This window comes from Pongo abelii, chromosome 18 (assembly GCF_028885655.2).
Source record: "Pongo abelii isolate AG06213 chromosome 18, NHGRI_mPonAbe1-v2.0_pri, whole genome shotgun sequence".
Lineage (NCBI taxonomy): Eukaryota > Metazoa > Chordata > Mammalia > Primates > Hominidae > Pongo > Pongo abelii.
In genome coordinates, this window is record NC_072003.2 from 61,772,246 (window position 1) to 61,798,641 (window position 26,396).

At 35.8% G+C, this 26,396-nt stretch overlaps 1 long non-coding RNA gene across 1 annotated transcript; it reads left to right on the forward strand.

Moving 5' to 3' along the window:
- The first annotated feature begins 1,507 nt into the window (after nt 1–1,507).
- LOC129050963 (uncharacterized) lies at nt 1,508–13,332 on the forward strand. The gene is made up of 3 exons (XR_008514903.1): nt 1,508–1,645; nt 5,964–6,013; nt 13,214–13,332. It is a non-coding gene; the product is annotated as an uncharacterized LOC129050963 (long non-coding RNA).
- Nucleotides 13,333–26,396: the final 13,064 nt, after the last annotated feature.

A 26,396-nucleotide genomic window follows, 5' to 3' on the forward strand; every position in this document is an offset into this window, starting at 1 on the left:
TATTCATTTTGCTCAGGATTACTTTGGCTGTTTTGGGTCTTCGTGGATTCATATAAATTTTAGAATTTTTTTTTCTATTTCTGTGAAGAACGCCATTGGTATTTTGATAGGGATGTCACTGAATCTGTAGATTTCTTTGGATAGTGTATTAGTCCATTTCCACAGTGCTATAAAGAAATAACTGAGACTGGCTGACGTATAAACAAAAGAGGTTTAATTGACTCACAGTTCCTCACAGCTGGGGAGACCTCGGGAAACTTATAATCATAGTGGAAGGGGAAGCAGACACCTTCTTACATGGCAGCAGGAGAGAGAAAGAGTGTGTGAAGGAGGAACTGTCAAATACTTATACAATCATGAGATCTTGTGAGAACTCACTCACTATCACAAGAACAGCATGAGGGAAACTGCCTCCATGATCCCGTCATCTCCGCCGGGTCCCTCCCTTGACACGTGGGGACTATGGGGATTACAACTCAAGATGAGATTTGGGTGGGGTCACAACCAAATCATGTCAGATATTATGGTCATTCTAACAGTATTAATTGTTTTACTTAAATTAAAATTCATTTAATTTATTGTTTTAATTTAATTAATTGTTTTAATGAGTATGGGATGTCTTTCTATTTTAAGGGGTTCTCTTCAATTTCTTTCATCAGTGCCTTTGAGATTTTCTTCTAGAGGTCTTTCACCTGCTTGGTTAAGTATATTCCTATATATGTTATTATTTTGGAGCTATTGTAAATAGGATTGCCTCCTTGATTCCTTTTTCAGCTAGATTGTTATTGGTGTCTACAAACACTACTGATTTTTGCATGTTGATTTTGTATCTGCAACTTTACTGAATTTGTTTCTTAGTTGTTAAGAGGTTTTTGATGGAGTCTTTAAGTTTTTTGACATATAAGATCACTTTGTCTGCAAAGAGAGATAATTTTACTTCCTCTTTTCCAATTTGAATGGCTTTTATTTCTTTCTTTTGCTTGGTTGCTCTAGCTGGTACTTCAGTACTGTTGAATAACATGGGGAAATTTGGCACATTTGTCTTGTTCCAGTTTTTCAAGGAAAGGCTTTCAGATTTTCCTTATTCAGTATCAGGTTAGCTGTGGTTTTGTCATATATGGCCTTTGTTATGTTAGGGTATGTTCCTTTCATGCCTAGTTTTTTGAGAGTTTTTGTTATAAAGAGATGTTGAATTTTACCCAATGCTTTTTCTGTGTCCATTGAGATGGTCATATGGTTTTTGTCTTTCGTTCTGTTGACGTGATGTATCACATTATCGACTTGCTTATGCTGAGCTATTCTTGCATCCCTGAGATAAATCCCACATGATCTATGTATTATCTTTTCATTGCATTGTTTGATTCAGTTTGTTAGTATTTTGTTGGGGATTTCTGCATCTATGTTAACCAGGAATATTGGCCTGTAGTTTTCTTCTTTGTTTTTATCTGGTTTTGTTATCAAGGTAAACCTGGTTTTGTTACCAAGGTAATGCTGACCTCATAGAATGTGTTAAGAAGGACTCTCTCTTCTTCAATTTTTTGGAATAGTTTGGGAAATGGTATTATTTCTTCTTTATCATTTTGATATAATTCAGTCACAAACTCATCTGGTTCTGGGCTTTTATTTGTTAGGAGACATTTTATTTGTAAGTCAATCTTCTTATTATTGATCTGATCACAGTCTCTCTTTTCCTGGATCAGTTTTGATAGGTTATATGTCCAGGAATTTACCCACTTCCTCTAGGTTTTACAATGTGTTAGCATGTAGCTGTTCATAGTAGTCTGTGAAGATCTTTTATATTTCTGTAGGATAAATTGGAATGCCTCTATTTTTGTTTTGTTTTGTTTTCTTTTTTTTTTTTTTTTTGAGATGGAATCTTGCTCTGTTGCCCAGGATGGAATGCAGTGGTGCAATCTCAGCTTACTGCAACCTTCGCCTCCCAGGTTCTAGCAATTCTCCTGCCTCAGCCTCCTGAGTAGCTGGAATTACAGGCGCACACTGCCACACCTTGCTAATATTTTGTATTTTAGTAGAGACGGGCTTTCACTGTGCTGCCCAGGCTGGCCTCGAACTCCTGAACTCTGGCAATCCACCCACCTCGGCCTCCCAAAGTGTTAGGACTAGAGGTGTGAGCCACCACACTGGGCCAATGTCTCCATTTTTTTTTTTTCTAGCTTTATTTATTTGAGTCGTCTCTCTTCTGTTCATAGTTAGTCTAGCTATAAGCTTATTGATTTTATTTATCTTATTATTTATCTTATTTTATTTATCTTCAAATTTCATTTGTTGATTTTGTATATTATATAATGTTCATCTCTATTTCATTTTTCATATTTAGTCACTATTTTATTCTATATTATTTTAGTCTCTATTTAATTTAGTTCTATTCTGATCTTTATTTCTTTCATTCTACTAATTTTAAGGTTTCTTGTTGTTGTTGCTTTTCTAGCTCCTCAAAGTGCATGATTAGGCTCTTTACTTGAAATATTTCTACTTTTCTGATGTAAATGTTTATTACTCTAAACTTCCCTCTTAGCACTATTTTTGCTGCATCCCATAGGTTTTGGTGATGTGTTAATATTTTCATTTGTCTCAAGATTCTTTTTATTTTCTTCCTAATTTTTCATTGACTCAATGGTCATTCTGAAGCATGTTGTTTAATTTCCATATATTGTACAGTTTTGAAAATTCCTCGTTATTGATTTCTACTTTTATTCCATATGGTGTGAGAAGATACTTGATATACTTCTGATTTTTAAAAAATTGTTGAGAATTGTTTTGTGGCCTAATATTTGGTGTATCCTGGAGAATGTTTCATGTACTGATGAGAGGAATGTGTATTCCAAAGCTGCTGAATAAAATGTTCTGTAAATGTCTGTGGAGTTCGATTGGTCTAAAGTGCACTTTAAATCCAATATTTATTTGTTGATTTTCTGTTTTGATAATCTGTTCAATGCTGAGAGTGAGGTGTTGAAACAATTATTATATTGGAGTCTATCTCTCTTTTTACATCTGATAATATTTGTTTTGTTTATTTGGGTGCTTTGGTGTTGAGTCCATATATATGTTTAAAATTGTTATATCCTCTTGCTGCTTTATTTATCATTATATAGATATCTTTATACATCATTATAAAGAGACATTTGATTCATTTTACAGTTTTTGACTTAAAATCTGTTTTATCTTATATAAATATAGCTACTCCTGCTTGCTTTTGGTGTCTGTTTACATGGAATATCTTTTCCATGCTTCACTTCCTGTCTTTGTGTCATTATAGGTGAGGTAAGCTTCCTATAGGCTGCATATAGTGGGGTATTATTTTTTAATTCATGCATCCAGTGTATATCTTTTAAATGAGAAATTTAATCTGTTTACATTTAAGATTATGATTAATAGGTGAGGACTCTTGTCATTTTGTCAATTGTTTTCTGGTTGTTTTGTACATGCGTTGTTCCTGTCTTCATCTCTCATTGTTCACCATTGCAATTTGGTGACTTTTTTAAGTCATAACTTTTGAATCCTTTCTCTTTCTCATTTGTATGTCTGCTCTACCAGTGAGTTTTATACTTTCATGTGTTTTCATGATGATAGACATTGTTCTTTTGCTTCCAAATGTAGGAAATTTTTAAGCATTTCTTATAGGGTCAATCTAGTAGTGGTGAATTCCCTCAATTTTTGCTTGTATGGAATAAGCAGACTATATTTTTGCTTCATTTTTAAAGAACAGATATGCCAAATATAGTATTTTTGACCGGCAATTTTTTTTAATTTCAGTACTTTGAAAATACAATTCCCTTCTCTCTTGTTCTGTAAGGTTTCTGCTGGGAAATTGTATATTATTCTAATGAGGTTTTCCTAATATATGACTTGGTGCTTTTCTCTTGCTGTTTTTAGAATTTTTCCTTTGATTTTGGTAGTTTGAGTATAGTTCCTTGGAAAAGTCCATTTTGGGTTAAATTTATTTAAGGACCTTTGAGTATCTCATACCTGGATGTCTATATATCTTCCTTGATTTGGGAAGTTTTTAGCTATTATTTTGTTCAATAGGTTTTCTAGGCCTTAGCCCACCTCTTTTTCTGGAAAACCCAAAATATGAATATTTGGTTACTTTATGTTGTCAAATATGTTACACAAGTTTTCTGTTTTCTTTTTTCTTGTTATTTTCGTCTGACTGAGATTATTTTAAAAGACCTGTCTTCAAGTTCAGAAATTCTCTCTTTTGCTTCATTCATCTAGTCTATTGTTGAAGTTGTTGATTGTATTTTTCTTTCATTAAATTCTTCAGTTCCAGGGTTTATGTTTTGCTCTTTTTTATGATCTAACTCTTTGGTGGATTTTTCACTAAGTTCGTAAATTATTTTTCTAATTTTTTGTATTATTTATCTGTGTTCTCTTGTGTCTCACTGAGCTCATTTTATACCATTATTTTGAATTATTTTTCAGGAATTTTATATATTTTATTTTCACTGAATCTGTTGCTAGAGAAATATTACATTCCTTTGGAGGTGTCATGTTTCCTTGCTTTTTAATTTTGTTTGTGTGTGTGTGTGTGTATCATTATGTTCATATCTGGATATACAGTATAATAGTCCTTTCTTCCAATTTTATAACTTGAATTTTGTAGGAAAATACATTTTTGTATGTATGTGTTTCTAGTATTGGTTGGGCAGTGTGCTTTAGCTCTGATTCTATGTGCAGAGCCTTGTAGTCTTGTAGTCTATATTATTTATACAGCTGTAACTAGCTTTAATCATATTTGCGATTTCCTCAGTGGGTTCGCTGTGGTTATTAGTGGAGGCTATGCTGAGACTTTGCTGGGGTCAGGGACACAGGCAGGCTGGTCCTTAGTGGTGACAGTGGGGGGTTAAGTATGCTAATCCTTGGGTCCCCAGGTGGTATACATGGGCACCAGAGGTAGCAGGTCCAGGGAGGCCAATACTTGGGCCTCCAGTGGCTTTCCCAGGAGATGACAGTGGCAGCAGTTAGCTGGGAAGCAGGCAGGCCATCAGGCCCCTGAAAAGCATTCATGGTGTCAGTACTGGCTGTAGTGGCAGCAGACAAACCCTTGGATCCCCAGGCAGCATGAGTGGAAAGCAGTGGTGGTAGCAACATGGTAGGACAGACAGTCCCCAGATCCCCACATGGTATGTATGAGTGGATGCCAGTGGCAGTGGTTGTAAAGGGTGGGTGGTCCCTTTCTTAGGCTTCCAGGAGAAATCTTTGCAGATGCCAGTAGTGGTGGATAGGGTGGGTCAATCCTCAGGTCCCTGAAAAATGTGTGTGGGCACTGGCATGCTGGGTGGCCCCATGCTTACGCCCCTGGAAGGCATGCATAGGAGCCAGTGGTGGCAGGCAGGGTGGGTCCATCCCCAGGACCCTAGAACACATGCATGGGTACTGGCAGGTAGCAGCAATAGGTGGAGTAGACCAGTCCTCAGGCCCCCATGGTATCCACAGGTGCAGGCAGTGGCTAGTGGAGCTGATCAATGCCTAGGCCCCCAGAAGATAAGTGCAGGTGTGAATGGCAGTAGGCAGGGCAGAGCAGTCCTCAAGCCCTTTTATGACACACTCTGGCACTGGCAGGAGAAGTGTTGCAGGTGGTGGGCCTGTCCTCGGGCCCTCCAGTGGTATGCATGGGAACAATGATCCTTAGATTTCTATCTGTAAAGTAGAGATAATAATAATATTTGTCTCCTTAGGTTACAGTAATTATCTGGTAGTATAACATATGGAGAGTTTCTAGCATAAAGCCTAAAATATAGAAGGTGTTTCATAATAAATGCTATTTTCCTGAAGATAATGGTTTTCTATTTGGACCATACACTGGACTATGTATCAGAAGACATGAGTTATAGGTATATATTTGCCACTAACCAGCTATGTTACCTTGGGAAAAATTACTAAATCTCTCTAGTTCCTAGTTTATAAACCCAGAAAAAGTTCTGTGTCACTTTTTCCTCCAGGGTCGCTGTGAGCACACACAATTCTATGAATTTTTATGACTTCATACCAGGTAAGAAGTAGCATTCATTTTACTTTTAAAGTGTCCTTTGGTCAGGTACTTCAATGGAAAGTCTTGTTTTGATTATTAAAACCTTTTCATAATTCATTGCATATTCAAAAAAAGAAACTCTTTTTTTAACTCATAAAATTTTAATACCTGATTAGTGCACATTTCATATCTGTTAATTCTACATCTGTATTTTCACAATTTAGCATATAGATACATTTGGTAGTCAATTCTGTATTTATAAAGATATATATATATGTGTGTGTGTGTGTATATATATATATATACACACACACACACATATATAGTAGAATCAGAAAGATACCTTTACTGACATTTTGTAGCCCCAATTCTTGATGTCAAGGTCAAGAATTTAATAAAGATCACAGGCAAAATCTGAACAAAATGCTAGTCCATTTGGACTGAGCTCATTCAGAGGATGGTGACTTCTGCTGAGCTTGGTGAAGGGAGTGGAGAAAAAGAGAAGTGGAGATGACATAGTTAAGCTTTGCCATTGATCACACCAGTCTTATTGTCAGATTCTTCTTCATTTATAGCAACAGTATTTGCGGATGCATAATTGGCACTCTGCCAACATACAGGGCATAGCACTGCAAGTGGAAGCCAAAAAGGTGCCATACTAGAAACAAAATCATGAAGGGATAATAGAAGTACTGGAGAGTGGATTAAGGTCAACCTATTGATACCAATATTGTACTTGCACTATGGTCGGATCATGGATTTGTTACCTTGTCCTCTTCTTTACTGTGATTTTTTTTTTCTGCAAGATTTGCTTATATGAAGCTTAAAAAAAATCCTAAATGTGAACATAATATACTGACTCATATCTATCCCCAAAGCCCAGCATTTAAGTTGTTGCTTTATTTCTTACATTCTGACCCTAAGAGGCTTCATACTAAAAGAATTTTGGACACTGAGAAAGGTGCAAAGACTTGAAAGCATCCTTTGAATAAATATCAGTAGTAGCAAGTCCACAATAGATTCACCTACTGAGATTGCCAACACACATTCCTTAGAATCATGAAAGTCAAGTCCATGCTGGAAAGTGAAACGCTGCCAAAGACTATTCTTTAAAATGGCCAGCAATACTAATTTCAATCACCAGTGTATGTGCCACTTGTCTTCATTATTTGACTTGCTTTTTAAAAATCTATAGAATAGGCATCTATTCAATCTGCCTCAGAATATTTTGAAAGCTTATAGTAAAATAGTACAAATGAAAGTACTGGGAAAAAGTCGATATGTGGATTTGCAGAATATCTTTTAAAAAATAGCTAAAACAACTATTATTTTTCAATTTTCCTACGTGTGTTTAGAAAAAAATCATTAAGAGATGATCATTTGGGACCCTATGGTAAAATAAGTGTCTCTGGAAGCCCACACTAATGTGCTATTTTGTAGCTGGAATTCCACTGTTACCCTTCCAGAAATGAATTCCTGCTCTTAACATTCTGGAGAACAAAGCCTTGGCTCTAGATTTGTGTTTTCCCTCAGATATCATTGTTATTTCTTGGAATCCATGAATAAACTTCTTCATTCCCTTACATTTCAATGGTTCTACTTTCTATCTCATCTTATCTCTTAGTGTTTTGTTGTTTGAGTTTAACACAGCAGCCAACCCAAGTACAGAGATGATATTCAGAGGAAGTGCATAAACAGCCAGAGATCCTTGAGAGCTCTTTGATTTCCTTGCCACTCTTTTATTTTAAAAACAAATTATTCTCCTTGGCCTTCAGATACCTATGGGGTCTCTTTTGTCAAAGTTGACCCTCTAGCCTGTCTGGCACTCCCCCTTAAGCCCTCCTTCCTGAACTCTGATCTCTGTCCTGTGGCTGAGATCTTGGTTCTTCTCCTTGGAATAATTCTCCTGCAAGCTCTAACATATTTGGCTTGTAGCACCTAAGAGCAGATTTCTTTTTTGGTAACTGACATTCCTCCAAAGAGAGTTGACTGAAACTAAAACCCACTCCTTCGTGCCACTTCACTCTGTCACCCACTAACTGATCATTATAATATAGTAACCTCTTGCATAAAATTGTACCTCAGTCATGCAACAATCATCACTAGCCTCAAACCTAACCATCCTTTCATACCTCATGACCTTACTCTTGCAATTAAAAGCACATTTTTAAAGTCACCCACAATGTGTGGCATACCTGGCTTGGATTTGGGTCAAATAATTTCAATTTTCTACCCCCTTCATTTTGAATAAATATAAAAGGTAATAAGACTTAATTAATATGTTCAAGTATATGTAAATGACAAGCATTGAGCAACTTTCATTAAGTGTTACATCATCATCATCACCATCATTTTCTCATCCTTTCCAAACCTAGAATTTTTAGACTACTCAAATGCCATGTATCTCCAGTTTGGGACCAGGACCACAGGAATCCACTTGGCTGTGCAGTCAGAAAGGAGAGTGAGTGAGGCCTAAAGCTGTAGAGCAGTACTTTTCAGATAGAATCACTGGAAGGAACTTGACACTTCTCATACCTCGGAGGGGCCAACTGAATCAGGACCCTGGCGTGAAACTTTGAAACCAGTATTAAAGATCCCTAGGTACTTCTACTCTGCAGCCAAGGTTGAGAATCACTGTTACACAAACAGCCCGTGTTTCTGTTAAGTCTACTAGAAGCAATTTAAGAGCTCCTTTCTGCCCTCTGAAAGACAGTGATTTGCTTCATGGCAAAAGGTTTTCCCAGTGAAATAAACAGCAAAATCAGAGAGAGACTGGACCATCTAGGAGTGGAAAGCAGCAGGTAGAGCACCTGGGCTTGAAGATTGGTTAAGACAGATTTCGTGTGCCTGAGTTTGACTCCCCACTCAGCCATTTGATAACTGTGTAGACTTCATCAAGTTATCCAGTGTCTATAAGATTCAAGACCCTTTTTTGTAAAGTGAGGCTAAAAATAACAATGAGGTCACAGATGTGTAGTAAGGACTAAATGAAATACTTAACATATATCAGTTAACTTAGGTCATGTAGCATGCACTCTTTAGAGTATACAACCATTCATCTTATTATTATTATTAAGGAAGTGGAGGATCAGTTTGTCACATGGTCTTCTGACAGTTCCTCTGAAGTCACATGAAAAATGAGTAAAGGTAGAAAGTAGCAACTTTTAATTCATGTTATAAAGTTTTATTTGACTTTATATCACCATTTGACATAGTAGGAAAAATCTAATTGAAATCATAACCCAGGATCAAAGGTATATGCTTTTCCAGGATATTATCCAAGGCCCCATGCAACAATCAAATTTGCATCAGATCTTCCTATTCTGGCTTTCAAATCATATCCTCTTAGAAATGGTGGGTGTTCAAAAATATTCAGTGCATTTCAGTAGGGGTATATCTTTCATCAGATTCAATGGTCTATATGGCTGGAACCTACATGCCTGGCATTGTCCTAGTTATCCCAGACTCCAGGGACAACCATACCCGTTATTCATGGGCTCAGAGATATTACATAACATAGTCAAGTTTGTACTTCTAGTCAATGTCAGCTATTGCATCTTAGCCCAGGTGGGGATGACTCAAAGTTGTACTATTTCCCATGCAATGCAAAGACAGGGTCAAGAGGAAGACAACTGGGCTATAAGAACAAAGAGGAGGACAGAAAGGAGGTAACATTCTGCTCCTGTGGCTTTATACTTTTCTTATCATTTCCCTTGTACCCAAGTGCCCTCCTGCTTCCTTTTCCAGTTATTCCTCTGGTGGTGGCAGTGCTATTCAATCTCTCTGTCAGTGTCTCCTTCGCTTTTCTGTAAGAGAAAAAGATAAGCATATTTTCAAAAAGGAGCACAAAGGGAGCTTATATGTGTTAGTTGAATAATTATTAGAACTCACAGGCTCTATTTAAAGATTTGGATAAGAGCCCTGCACATGGGACTGGAGATAGAAGAGTGGCTTGAAACTCCGTCTCCTGCATTGCCACTATTTGCATAACCAACAGGACACTGTGTCAGTTTTGGATGAATTAGATTTTTCACAGTGAAGGTTAAGACAAGAACAAGGGATTATGGTATATTCTAATGAAGTACTGGACCCAGTGATTCTGCGTCAGTGCAGTTGAATAATTGCCTGCTTGTGGGGGTTTAGATGATTTGCCCAATTATACATGCTTTGGAAAAAACCAGAGTGTATCAGTGGTGACTGCTATACAGCAATGAGTGAGAAATCGTTCATAAAAGCTGCACATTTTGATAGCTTCTGGCTCTCTGAAGTTTTCTGATTTGAAGCTCTAATCACTCCTACTTATTCTCAACCATGAGTAAATTATTTGAGAAGTGTCCGACACATTTTACTCATCATGAAAATGTACATTTTTCTCCCAAATAAAAGGAAAATAAAATACTACTTTCAAATGGTAAAATAAAAAGCTTTAAAATAACTTGTTCTTAAAACTAGTTCTTAGCTTCATGCAAAATAGAGGAAGCTTTATAAAATAAAATAAAACAGATGTTATCAAATATTTGAATTTGCATCAGGTTACGAATAATTGAAATTTAGACTACATCTAAATTTAGATAAATTTATATGTATTTCATCTTCAGAAAACTCCATGTTAATGTTTTGATGCTGTCACATTAATAGAATCGGAATCAGCCAATATCAAACAAAATATAGCAGTAACTTTTCTAAAAATGTGAGATTGTGTGTGTGCATGTGTGTACATATATATGGTAATGTATCATCACTACTGAAAGTATCTCTATAGTTTATAAGAATGAATGGGGCTGGGTGCCGTGGCTTACACCTGTAATCCCAGCACTTTGGGAGGGTGAGGCGGGCGGATCATGAGGTCAGGAGATAGAGACCATCTTGGCCAACATGGTGAAGCCCCATCACTACTAAAAATACAAAATTAGGTGGGCGTGGTGGGATTACGTGCCTGTAATCCCAGTTACTCCTGAGGCTGAGGCAGGAGAATCACTTGAACCAGGGAGTCAGAGGTTGCAGTGAGCCCACATCGCTCCACTGCACTCCAGCCTGACGACAGAGCAAGACTCTGTCTCAAAAAAAAAAAAAAAAAAAAATGAATGAATGAGGCACAGTGCATAACTCTAAAGGACTCACTGTCTGATCTATTTGGGAATACTTTTTCAGTTTTGCACTACTTTTGAGGGCAGATGCTAGAATATAATGCAGAGGTTGAGGTTTGGTTTAGAGCAAATATCAGAACACATCATCACTCTAGACTGAAATAGGTAATGACGAAACTTCGTTGTTGTTGTTGTTTTGAGACGGGAGTCTCGCTCTGTCTCCCATGCTGGAGTGCAGTGACGCAATCTCGGCTCACTGCAAGCTCCGCCTCCCGGGTTCACGTCATTCTCCTGCCTCAGCCTCCCGAGTAGCTGGGAATACAGGTGCCTGCCACCACGCCCGGCTAATTTTTTGGATTTTCAGTAGAGACAGGGTTTCACTGTGTTAGCCAGGGTGGTCTCTATCTCCTGACCTCGTGATCCGCCCGCCTCGGCCTCCCAAAGTGCTGGAATTACAGGCGTGAGCCACCGTGCCCGGCCGACAATAATTCTTTATACTAATGAAATGTGGTGTCCTTGGTTAAAGGACTTTAAAATAGAAAAAAATAAAATAAAATAATTTTACAAATAAAATTTTATCTGATCTTGAAAACAGTTTAAAAATCAGCCTAAGCATTTCATTGTTGTTGCCATTTTTTGCATAGCAGAAATTGTAAGTGATATTTGTCCAAGGTCAAAGTGAATTAGAAGCACCATCTGTTATCAAACCGTCTATTCCTTGTTCTAAAGTCTTAACATTATGCGCTGCTGTGTACCAAGTGCTCCTCAGTGTTTCAACATGTTTGTTGAAGAGAAAGTATTTGCATTTTTCATTCAATTGTTCATTCAAGAAATATTTACCACGTGACTTATCAATGCTAGTCATCACCTATACTAAGCAAAGTAGACAAAGCTCCCTCCCTTTTTGGAATATACATTCTAATTTTAAAAGACAAAATGACATTAATGAACTCCTCCAGTAACCTAAAATTGTTGGATTTGTTTCCTAAAATTATTAAGTAAATTTGATCCTCACATACTAATAAAACTGCCTATCCAAAAATTATAACAATGAGAAATTATGTCAGTGAAAGATAAATGATCTAATCAACTCCCATCTTGCCATTAGTATTCAAACGGCCCTTAATTATTCCTCAGCTTGGGCTGAGCTAATTTGGGGAGATATTTAGTTTATAGTTTAAATAATAGCTTTTCCCAAAAATCAACCACCTTTGTAAAGCTAATGAGAGACCATCAGGCTAGGAGGATGAGGGGAGCCTGAATTCTGCTAAGCTGTAGACATAAACAATTACCCACCATTATTTCAGAGGTCACGAGCTGTGCAACTTCCCCAGTTATTCCTGCAGATAACATCACTATTGTAGAACCTAAGACTGGCCTTTCGAGATGTCTTTTCAGGGTTTTTCTTTTGTTTGGCTTGGTTTTTTCATGTCTGATGACCAGTAGCTCCACCTGAACTTGCACACTGATGGCTCCACCTGGACCCACCAACCGCTCCTGTGCCCCCCCACCAGAAGCAACCTAGCCTGCATAAGGACCATTTCCCACACTTCTGTGATTGTACCCCAACGAATCAGCAGCCTCTCCAGCCCCCTTCTCTTTCCTTAAACTGTCCTTGAAAAACCCAAACCTCCAAATGTTCAGGGAGACTGATTTGAGTAATGATAAATCTCCAGTCTCCTGTTCATCCAGCTTTGCATGAATTAAGTTCTGTATTGCGATTCCCCTGTCTTGATAAATGGGCTCTGCCAGGGCAGCAGGCAAAATAAACACATTGGGCAGTTACACTAAGTGCTTCATGAAGCATCCTATGGCTATTCTTGGACTAGGATTCCGAGGTTCTGGTTTCTCAATGTTGCATTACAACTTACTATGTGGCTTGAACTCTGTTACTCTTGATATGAACATCAATAGCTTTAAGAATGCTATACAAACAATGCCACCTGTCAGGAGCTATATCATATTGCTGTTGAGAGGGTTTGGTGAACAGTAATTCCTTGAGGCACATTTTGATGAGTAAAGCATTACATTTATTTACTTTGCTTCCTTCCAATTCTTCCTATATTCTTAGCCCTTTCCTCATAACAATATTTTTTGTCCCTTTTCTTTTTCTTCCCTTTTTCTCTGATTTAAGCCAGTCCTAGCCAAGAACACAGACAAAGTGCAGTAGAACTTCATGGAATCTATCTCATGTTAGATGCTTTTAATGGACATATATCAATATCTGAAGTGTTACAGAAATCATAGTGTGGGTCCCATGTCCTTCAGGTCAGTAATTTTGCCATTTAAATGTGTTAATTATTTTTGCATTATGCATCAGAGCGCCAGTTCCACTTTAGTATCTGCTTTTAGGACAGAAAAAAATGAAGAAAGTAGGATAGAAAAACACATCTATATAAGAATGGTATGTTTTGTGAAACAGTTTCATTGTTGTTAAGTTTATATCACCTGGGTTACTGGATACCACAGGTAAAAATTTTGCACCAACCAGTTTTTGTTGCTGTTGTTTTTGGTTGTTAAAGTCTGTAGATATTTCCATGTATAGTATCTCTAAGGGTTCTGTAAATCTTAGATATTCATCTACTGTGTCTCACTGGCAAAGCCTCATAAGTTATGGCCTTTTTACATTTCACATCTTACCACTTTTATATGATTATGTCACTGTTTTATTAGAGGTTTTGTAAATACCACTTGTTAAAATATTATATAAGTAAAAGTCTTCAAACATTTCATCAGGGACTAATTTGATTAGGCAAAATAGACGTTTCTCCAGTGATGGAAGTGGCAGGATTTCTCACTGAATTCAGTTTACTGGGTTCTGCATGTATCTCCAGTGTCTGCCAAGATTACACGTCAGGAAAACTTATCTGATTTTGCATAACTATTCTTACCAATACTGCTACTTACTTACAGATAAACAAACATACAACTATTTGGAGCCTTGGCCTCTTTCAGAACACATTTGAGAGAATGGCTGTATTTAATTTCCTGGGCTAGGCTAGAACCAGTCAAAATGAACAGCACAGTTTTAATTCATACACACATTCTCCCCGAAGGCATTGTAACTTTCAGCTCACCATCCAAATATTCAGCTCTTTTTTACAAAGTTTGCCTCCTTCATGCAGCTTCACTCATAAAAGAGATAGATACAGTCCTCTCCAAGCAGCAATTCTTCCATAGTGTGTTCCCATGCTGATAAGTCAGCGTCAAGAGTTCAGAACCCAAGGCATTCTCAGGGCTGGATCATTTAAGGCAGAACAACATATCAATTTGTAGACAAAAGCAACCCAAGAGACAAGTGCTGACCATCGGGACTGAGTATTTCTGCAGTAATAAGGCAGTTGACAAGGCTGCCTTCTCAGCAGGGAAACTGAAAAAGTGGTCACTAATTGCTCTGTTCTAGTAAGCATCCTTTCCTGCCAAAAAAAAAAAAAAAAATGTTACATAGCTTCCTACAGATGTGCATGCCAGATCCCCTTGCCTCAAGTTTTTCTTGCTGTCTTCCAATACTTTCCCAGATAATTTACCTATTTCTAATTAAGGGAATGCTTATTTTGAACTTGTTATCACATTCTAGATGACAGTGAAGAGAGTGAAATATTTTTCTTTTTCATTTTAGATAATCAGAGTAGTACTATACTTTAAGAGAAAAGTTTTATCAAATATGTCTATATTGGGTGGGTACTTGTTTATTTTTTCCTACCCAAGTGTGAAATGCATGAAATTACGAGGAGCTCATCCTGAAAAATGACCAAATTCTCTGGGAGAGAAATAGAAACGTTTCATTTTCCTACACATCTGTTGAAAAAGAGATTCTTTGAGATCAATGAAAGTTCCTTAATTATTTGTTCTCTCAAAGCTTCTTTTCCGAATCCTTCATAAAATGCTGCTGGAAAACCACTGTCTCCTTAGAGTGTCCCCAGAAGATAGTCTTTTAAAAATACATTCAGAATTAACACCACACATCTACAACCATCTGATCTTTGACAAACCTGACAAAAACAAGCAATGGGGAAACGATTCCCTATTTAATAAATGGTGTTGGGAAAACTGGCTAGCCATATGCAGAAAACTGAAACTGGATGCCTTCCTTACACCTTATACAAAAATTAACTCAAGATGGATTAAAGATTTAAACCTAAGACCTAAAACCATAAAAACCCTAGAAGAAAACCTAGGCAGTACCCTTCAGGACATGGGCATGGACAAAGACTTCATGACTAAAACACCAAAAGCAATGGCAATAAGAGCCAAAATTGACAAATGGGATCTAATTAAACTAAAGAGCTTCTGCACAGCAAAAGAAACTATCATCAGAGTGAACAGGCAACCTACAGAATGGGAGAAAATTTTTGCAATCTATCCATCTGACAAAGGGCTAATATCCAGAATCTACAAGGAACTTAAACAAATTTACAAGAAAAAAACAAACAGTCCCATAAAAAAGTGGATGAAGGATATAAACAGGCACTTTTCAAAAGAAGACATTTATGTGGCCAACAAACATATGAAAAAAAGTTCATCATCAATGGTCATTACAGAAATGGAAATCAAAACCACAGTGAGATACCATCTCACGCCAGTTAGAATGGTGATCATTAAAAAGTCAGGAAACAACAGATGCTGGAGAGGATCTGGAGAAATAGAAACACTTTTACACTGTTGATGGAAGTATAAATTAGTTCAACCATTGTGGAAGACAGTGTGGCAATTCCTCAAGGATCTAGAACTAGAAATACCGTTTGACCTGGCAATCCAATTAGTGGGTATGTTCCCAAAGGATTATAAATCACTCTACTATAAAGACACATGCACACGTATGTTTACTGCAGCACTATTCACAATAGCAAAGACTTGGAAACAACCCAAATATCCATCAATATTAGACTGGATAAAGAAAATGTGGCCCATATACACCATGGAATACTATGCAGCCAGAAAAAAAGGATGAGTTCATGTCATTTGCAGGGACACGGATGAAGCTGGAAACCACCATTCTCAGCAAACTACACAGGAACAGGAAACCAAACACTGCATGTTCTCACTCATAAGTGGAAGCTGAACAATGAGAACACATAGGCACAGGGAGGGGAACATCACACACCGGGGCCTGTCAGGGGGTGGGGGGCAAGGGGAGGGATAGCAGGAGAAATACCTAATGTAGATGACGGATTGATGGGTGCAGCAAACCACCATGGTACTTGTATACCTATGTAACAAACCTGCACGTTCTGCACATGTATCCCAGAACTTAAAGTATAATTATATTTATGTTTTTTTTTAACAGAATGTGTCATAAATATAAATAGTCCTCCTGAGAAAATAGTGAAAGGCATAGTCTCCACTTAACCAATATATAGAGTGAATTCTCAATTCACTCAGTTGTTAATATAGCAATTCTTTCTAAATTACCCTGTAAATTCAATGTGACTTTAATCAAAATCACATTTTTAATGCAACTAAATGAGTTTACCGTAAAATTTAAATGAAAAATTAAAAGGTTACAAATAACAAGAGTATTTTAAAAAGACCAACGTGAAATCAGTTTTTGTACCAGATAAGTAGATTTTATGTCTAATTTAAAACTGTAATGATTAAGAGATGTTAGCTGGGATGCTAGAGAATAGATGTCAAAACACAGACTATATGAACTAAAACCAGACCCTATAAAATAAGCCAAAAGATTTATAAAAACTAGATTTGGGACATAATACTGTAGATCAATAATTAGAAGATTGACTCAATATGTAGTGTTGGAATAAATTATTATTTACATAAAAAGTAAAATTAGCAGTTTACAAGCAATTCTAGGTATACTAAAGATGTAAATTTCAAAAGTAAAATCTTGAATTTTTAGAAAAATATCTATAAAAATAAGTTATTACCTTAGTGTACAAAGCCAATTCTTAGATAAGACAAAAAAAGCATAAAACATTAAAGATTGAAAATTTTGTTTATGTCAAAAATGAAATTTGTACAAAACACAAAACAGATAAAAGACAAGGTGCAGACTGGTATAAGATACTTGTAACACATGTAACTGAAATAAAGTAGAAAATTTGTAATAATGGATAAGACTCTATAGGAGAGAATAACCGTCTTATTAGAAAAATGGGCAAGTATAAATCACAGAGGAGAAAATCTGAAAGACTAATATGCTTAGAAAAGTGAACAGCCACAATAGTAATCAATGAAATACAACCTAAAACAAAATGTATCCAAGTTTTGTTTAATTAAATGGATAATTATCTAATTATCAATTCTTTATGCACACCTCTGCACGGCCATATTATATATAATATATATAATATATTGTATATTATACATATATTCTTTTAAATAATGTGACGATGCTAATGTTTTCAGGTAGGTGAAGGTATCTCTCTCTTTAGGGTGATCAAATACAACAATTTGCCTCCATGGAACAGAGGGATATTTCAGACAAACCAAAACTGGTTGGCACCTTAGTGAGTGTAAGTTACTATGACAACTTGGGAGGCCAACATTGCAATACTTAGTATCCCACATGGTATATTACTTGTAAAAAAAAAAAAAAGAATGAAAATAGTAAATGTTCAGCAAAAGAAAAATGAATAAATTTTGATATAGTTATATAATATATAATTACATATAATACAATGGCCAGTAAAATTGAATAGTGATGCCCACACTTTGATGTGTATCAGAATCACCTACAAAGCTTATAAAAAACACAGAGACCCGAGCTTATTCCAGTAAAATAGGACTTTGGACTTTGTAGTTTTTTCAAGTTTCCCAGGTGATTATAATACCTACCAATATGTAAGAATAACCAAATTAAGATATATTTATCAGAAAAGATAAATTTCTAAACTGAATAATGGGAAGGAGTAGCAAGTTGCAGAGTGGCATATAAAACATGATTTAATGTATTTAAGCTTTAAAATCTTCCAATACAAGACTACATTATGTTTAGGGATATATAAACATGTATTCAATATTAAAACATGCATGAGTATGATAAACATTAAATTCATATTTGTGATTACCTTTGTAGAGGGTAACAGAATCAGAGCCTTTGTTTTCAGAGGGCTTTGATTGTATCTCAAATATATACATTTTTTTAAACGATGAAACTACAGTAAACATACCATAATGTTAAGATTCATTGTAGTCTGAAGTTGGATATTTGTGTTTGTGAAATATTTCACAAAATGGCTGGGCATGGTGGCTCACGCCTGTAATCCCAGCTGTTTGGGAGGCCAAGGGGGGCGGATCATGAGGTCAGGAAATCAAAACCATCCTGGCCAACATGGTGAAACTCCATCTCTACTAAAAATACAAAAATTAGTTGAGTGTGTTGGTGTGTTCCTGTAATCCCAGCTACTCCAGAGGCTGAGGCAGGAGAATCACTGGAACCAGGGAGTCAGAGGTTGCAGTGAGCTGAGATTGTGCCACTGCATTCCAGCCTGGCGACAGAGCGAGACTTCGTCAAAAAAAAAAAAAAAGAAAGAAATATTTCACAAAATAAATTTGATAATATAAAAGTTTGAATATATTATAATCTCAATTTTGTCAAAACATATTTAATATTTTATAAATTTATAAGAGTGACATAGCTATAGATTGTCATTATCTACCTCTTCATTTATATCTAATTAATTACTGAAAAATCTCCTTGGGCTAAGGACTGAGGCAGGGGAATATAATTATGCTAATTTTTATTGCCGTCTGTCTTATTTCTCTATTTTAATAAAAAATATAATTAACACAATTAGTTAATAGCATATGACTGGCTAATTTGCAGACACGGTTTTCAGATTAGCTTAGGTGACCAAAAATCACTTTCGCTATTTTTCTGGTTTCTTGTAGATAATATAATAAGTAGAGCTCATGGAGTGTTCCAGCAATTGTATTCATTCTTTGTAACTAAACTATTTCATCACTAAAGAGTGTACATGTACATGCACATTAGATAGTGCAAATAGGAGGGAATACAGAAAAACCAGCCTTTAATCATCATTTGTCTTTGATTAGGACTCTTCTAACATTGAGGGAACAGGAAAACTGAACCATATATGTTGATTTTCATCATTAGTTATACAGCATATGGGACATTACTCAACAAATGGGTTTAATTTGAAAGTAAATGAAACAGGTAGAATATGTCTTAATACTGCCTCATCTTTGCTGACTGTAGTGGCATTCCCTAACAAATGCCACCACTTATAGAAAAGCTGACAGGAAGAGTTACAAATTAGGTTTTGCAAAGTCCGTTGAAGTAATCTGGCTACAGTGTGGTGTGCACAGCTTAGAAAGTTGCAACAAACACAAAAACTTCTCATAAATTATTCAGAAAGGTCATTTTAGATGAGTTTTTACAGGCCGATGGAAAAAAATTACTTTCAACTGTCAGTTTGATATAAATTGAAGTTTCAATAATAGGGAACTGTATATCTGTTGCAATTTGTACCTTTTTTAATTTTTAAGGAAAAAAAACTTCCATAGCATAAAAAATATTGTTACAACAACTGGATGCTAAAGCAGGAAAATTGATAAAGTGTCCAGAGTGATAAAGGAAGTTTACATTTGTTTGGTTGTACTGGCTTGTGGTTTTGGCTTTGGCTTTTACTTTAGCGTGAGTTTGGGTTGCTTGGCTTGTTTATTTTTCTGCAGATGTGAAGGTTTATGATATATGTTTCCAGACTCTTCAGCCCTTTTGGGTCCTAGACTTTTTTGATAGGGCAAATATAGCCTTGTTAGAAAACAGCAGGGATGGGAAGGCAAGACAAAAATTGCAGGAATCATCAGATGAAAACAGCTAAAAATAACTTCATGTTCAGAATTTATCTTACTCTGTATCCCCCTTTTCAAGAAATCCTAGAAGTGAGAGTCAGGGAAGCACTGAGAATATACAATCCAGTCATAGAACAATGTTTCCAGTTGGAGAAATTCTGGAAAAATTGTGTAGGTAATGGTGTTACACAATGTAGAATGGAACAAGAAGAGGCCTTTTAGAATTTACTAATGAATTGGTTAAGGTTGTTATATGATCTTGAATTGGATTCATGAAAAGAAACATCATATTAAGGGTACAGAAATAAATGCTTGAATGATGATGTTTCTAAGATCTTAGCATTGGCAAAACTTTTTATAAGCTGTCATTTACTCTTAAATAGGAAATAAACACCACTTATTCTTATTAAATAAAAAGCAACACTACCCATAGTTCATGCTACATATTATTATTATTTTTAAATCCCACTGGTATAGTGGAGATACTGGATCCTAGGATTGGGGTATGAAGAACAATGCAAAGTCATGTATAAGAAAATATGGCAGTGTGTTATGAGATTTTTGTTAGAAATGCCAGAAATTAAATTGTATTTGAGAAAATTGTGGAAAATGAGTAATTTTTAAAAACATCTTTACATGACTACACAGCTTTAAAATGTAAATGGTATAACTTCTTGGTTCAGGAAGCTGTCATTAATTTAACAAATACAAAGCCAGTGAGCTTAGATATACTGGGTAATCTGCAGGATACCTCAGACAGAAAGGTGTGCTTTCAGGGAGATCAAGCCCAGAATGGAAGCCAAGGCTCACTGGGAAGATCTCTTGCTCTCTCTTCCACGCTCCCCTTGTCAATCTGGGAGACAGGCAATTTAGGATAATGTGATAATGTATTCATTAGGATAGTGGAAGGGAAAAATATAGATTATTTGTTTGCTTGTTTAAATAAGTGAATCGTATAAATAATCTGTTTTCCCTTTCCTTTCAATACTGTTACATTTTTTAAGTTAAAAAATATGAACACATCCCCAAATTAACACCTATCTCGCCTTATTTGCTACTTTAATAAGTCTTTGAAAAAACTTTGTAAATCATTTGCTTTTAAAATCATTTGGCAGAAGCCTCTGTTGGAAGGAATTCTAAAAACCTCATGGGAACTCTGGATTTTGTAACAGTGTGAGAGCTATAGCAATATTCAAACGCTACTGGAAACCTTCTGAAAAAGCAAAAAGGAAGGAATGCTTCTTTCTACCCTATTTTAATTGTGTTATCTAATAAACTATGTGTGTGTGCCAAGAGTTGAACTTGTCTGTCATTTCTTTTTTTTTTTTTTTTACACAGTGTCTTGCTCTGTCACCTAGGCTGAAGTGCAGTGGCGTGATCTCGGCTCACTGCAACCTCCACCTTCCTGGTTCAAGCAATTCCCCTGCCTCAGCCTCCTGAGTAGCTGGGATTAAAGGTGCACACCATGCCCGGCTAATTTTTTTGTATTTTTAGTAGAGATGGGGTTTCACCATGTTGGCCAGACTGCTTTCGAACTCCTGACCTCAGGCAATCCACCCGCCTTGGCCTCCCAAAGTACTGGGATTACAGGTGTGAGCCATCATACCCGGCCTGTTATTTCTTTTGACTAATGCAGAAGAAAATAGTCAGCTGTTTTTCTTCGACAAATTAAGATAAATTTCTTCACCTTTTAATGGGATTGTGTCATAGTTGCTTTTCCTAATAGTAGTAGATTTATAGTCCTTTCCAAATACATGTGTTATCTTTAAATGGTTTGACTCTAGTTAATAACATAAAAATGGAGAACTGAGCTGAAGAAGAATCTGACATTAAATGGAGTTTTCACTGATGTTTAAATTATATGTTCATTAACACTTAACTACTGAAAGAGATGAGCTGCCCTAATGGATTCCCAAAGTTAATCAATAAGTAGCATAACAATAGTGGTTCTCAGCCCTGGCTGCACATTACAATCACCTGGAAAATATTTTAAACTAGTGAAGTTGAAGTCCATCCAAGACCACGTAAATTAAGATGTTTGAGAGTGAAGTCTAAACATCAGTACATTTTCTGTGATTCTAATGTGCCATCCATTTTGAGAAATATTGGTACAAAAGAGTATTCCCAAATATGTGCTCTGTATTCCTCCCACATCAGCATTATCTGGGGTGCTGGTACCAACTCAGATATACTGAATCAAAATATGGTGGTCAGGAATGACACCACTGACATGGTGGAATAAGAAGCCTCAGACCCTTTCTTTCCATGGAAACACTAAATTAACAGCAATATCAGATCAAACGGCCTTTCTGAGAACTCTAGAAACCAATTAAGGGATTATAGCACCCCAGAAGAGTACACGGGCAAAAAGAAACTCATCAAATTGGGTTTGGAAAAGTTTGTTACACTTACTCACAATAGCGCCTTCCCTTAGCAACCTCCCAACTCATGGCTTCTTCATTAAGAGGGAAATAGAAGAGGAGAACCTACATCCAACGTTTTGTCTTTCCAGAAGGCTTCCCAAGGGACTGGCGTCTGTCTTATTTGATGTGGAGTGCTAACAGAAACTGGCAAAATATTGATGCTGGTGGGACTGCTGAGAACAAAGGTGAGGGTAGTAGCTTGTTGCAGCATCAGAGACCACATTACTCTAAAAAGACACTATAGGAAGCAAAAGATTGTGAACAACTAAAAACAATAGGGGGAAAACTCTTTAGCTGGGAAATTACAGCACAAACCAAAAGAAGATGCATTCCCAGATAACTTTTGAGAGAACCCCATCATCTCTAGCATGTCTGATTGGTGAAAGTCTTCCCATATATAAAAGCAATAACTAAAAACTGGGAGAGGTGGCTATTTTCTTCAAAGGCACAAATTTGAACAAAGGACAATGAGGCATACAAAGAAATAGGCAAGCACGAGCCACTTATAAGACCAAAATAGATCTCTAGAAGCCAACCCTAAAGAATTTCAGATCTATAAATTACTTGACAAAAAATTCAAAGTAACTGCTTTAAAGATGTTCAATGAGCTAAAAGTAAACACGAATAGACAATAAAATAAAATATATGCATAAAAAAACTGAGAATATCAACAGAGATAGAAACTGTAAAAAAGAAACAAGCAGAAACTTTCGAAGTGAAGCATAGAGTTACTGAATTGAAAAATTTACTAGAGGGCTTTAATGGCAGTCGTGAACAAACAGAGGAATGAATTACCAAACTTGAAGACAGATAATTTGAAATTATTGAGGCAGAGAACCAAAAAAAAAAAAGAAACAACAACAACAACAACAAAAAAAAACAGAAAAAAAGAAAAAGAAATATAAAAAAGAAAAAGATAATCTAAGAAACTATGGGACACCAGCAAGTGGACCATTATATGCATTATGTCAGCTTAAGAAATAAGAGGTAGGCCAGGTGTGGTGACTCACCCAGTAATCGTAGCGCTTTGGGAAGCTGAGGCAGATGGATTGCTTGGGCCCAGGAGTTAGAGACCAGCCTGGACAACATGGTGAAATCCCATCTCTACAAAAAATACAAAGCTAGCCAGGGGTGGTGGTGCATGCCTGTAGTTCCATTTACTTGGTGGGCTGAGGGAGGAAGTTTGCTTGAGCCTGGTAGGTTGAGGCTGCAGTGAGCAGAGATCCTGCCACTGCACTCCAGCCTGGGCAACAGAGGGAAACCCTGTCTCAAACAAAACAAAAAAAAAAGAAGTGAAGGTAAAATGAAGCCTATACCAAGACATATTACAATCAATCTGTCAAAAGTTGGTGACAAAAACAAGATGTTGAATGCATCAAGAGAAAAGAGACAAATGATTCATTACATATAAGGGAGCTTGCATAAGATTATGACTGGATTTATCAGCAGAAACATTGCAGGCCAGATTGGAGTAGAATGATATATCCAAAGTGCTGAAAGAAAAAACAAAACAAAAAACTGTCAACCAGGAAATATGTATTTTACAAAACTGTCCTTCAAAATGATTAAGAAATTAAGGCTTGTCTAGATGAATAAAAACTAAGGAAGTTTATCACCACTGGTCCTGCCCTACAGGAAATGCTAAAGGGAGTCCTTCAAATTTAAATCAATGTTTGCGAGACAGCAACATAAAAACATGAACAAATGCATGACTTCCTAGTGAAAGTAAATGTGTAAACAAGTATAGAATCTTGTAGCATTACAACATTGGTGTATGCATCATTGTTCATTTGGTATAGAACTTAAAAGACAAAAGCATAGAAATAACAAATTAATATTAATAGATACACAATATGAGAAGATGCAATTTGTAATATCAGTAAAATAAAAGGAGGGGCATAGATATAAACAAGTATACTTTTTGTATGTGATTGAAATTAAATTGTTATCAGTTTATAATAGACTGCTATATCTGTGAAAGATGCACAAAAAGGAATATGAAAAGAATCAGATCATGCTACTACAAAAACTCAGTGAAATTCAAACAAGGCAGCAAGACAAAGAAAGAGGAAAAAATAGATTTAAATAGATTTAAAAAATGCAAAATGGTAATAGTAAGTTCTTCCTTACCAGTAATTATAATATCTTAAATTTAAATACAAAAATAGTTGGGGAATTCAACACCACACTCTCAGCATTGAACAGATCATCTAGACAAAAGATCAACAATAAGAAAAACAACACTGGATTAAAAGTGTACCATAGACCACAGGGACCTAACAGACATTTAGAGAATATTTTCCTCAATAGATGCAGAAAACACATTTATTTTCATTAGCACATAGAATCCTCAGCATTTAAAAATAATAATAAAATCATATCAACTATCTTCTCAGGTCCCTGTAGAAGAAATCTAGAGATTAATAACAACAGGAACATATGTAACTACGCAAATACATTGAAATTAAACAACATGCCCCAGAATGACCAATGTGTGAAGAAATCAATTAAGAATGAAATTTTAAAATGCCTTTAAACAAATAGAAACATAACATGCCAAAGCCCGTGGGGCAAACAAAAGCAATACTAAGAGGCAAGTTTATAGCAAAAAAATACATCAAAAACTAGAAAGATTTCAAATAAGTAACAATGCACCTCAAAGAACTGGAAAAGCAATAACAAACCAAATCAAAATTAGTAGAAAAAAGAAATAATCAAGATTAGAGCAGAAATACACAAAATTGAGAAAAAAAGATGCAAAAGATCAATGAAACAAAAAGTTGTTTTTCTGAAAAGATAAATAATATTGACACATTTTTAGCTAGACAAAATTTTAAAAAAGAGAGAAGACCCAAATAAACAAAATCAGAAACGAAAATAGAGATATCACTATGGATACCACAGAAACACAAAATATCATTAGAAATGACTATGAACAATAAATGATTATTGATCAATAAATTCAAAAGCCTAGATGAAATGGATAAATTCTTGGACACACACAACCTACCAAGATTGAAGCAAGAAGAAATAGAAAATCTGAACAGACTAATAAAAAGTAACGTGATTGAATCAGTAATAAAAAATTTTAAAACAAAAAAATCTCCAAGACTAGATGGTTTTACCAATGAATTATACTGAACCAGTAAAAAAGAAATAATACCAATTATTCTCAAACTATTACAAAAGGTTGAAGCACAGAGAACTCTTAACTCCTTATATGAGGCCAGCATAACCCTAATATGAAAACCGGACAGGGACACAATAAAAACAGAAAACTACAGGACAATAACCCTAATGAACATAGACAAAAAAAATCCTCAACAAAATACTAGCAAACCAAATGCAACAGTACATCAAAAAGATAATACATCATAATCAAGTGGGGTTTACTCCAGAGATTTAAGGATGATTCAACATATAAAAATTAATAAGGTGATGCATCACATCAACAGAATAAAGGTCAAAACCTATGGTATCATCTTAATAGATGCAGAAAAAGCATTTGATAAATTTCAACATCATTTTATGATAAAAATTCTCAATAAATTAGATATGGAAAAAATACCTCAATAAAATAAAGGCCATATATTACATGTATTTAAGTGAGTATGATGAGCTAATATCATACTGAAAAGGGAAAAGTTTAAAGCTTTTCCTCTAGAAACTAGAACAAGACAAGGATGCCCACTTTCACCATTCCTATTCAATATAGTACCAGAAGTCTCAGCGAAAGCAATAAGACAAGATAAAGAAACAAAGGGCATCCAAATGGGAAAGGGGAAAGTCAGATTGTTCCTCTCTGCAGATGACATGATCTAATAAATTAAAAACCTAAAAACTCTACCAAGGAACTCTTAGAACTGATAAAAGAATTTAGTAAAGTTGCAGAATACAAAGTCAACACACAAAAATCATTAGCATTTCTATACATAAACAAAATACTCACTGAAACTGAATTCCAGAAGGCAATCCCAATTACAATAGCTACCAAAAAATATGTTGGACTACATTTAACCAAGGAGGTGAAAGATTTCTACAAGAACAACCAGAAAACACTGACAAAAGAAATTGGAGAAGATGTAAAACAATGAAAAGACATTCCATGCTCATGGATGA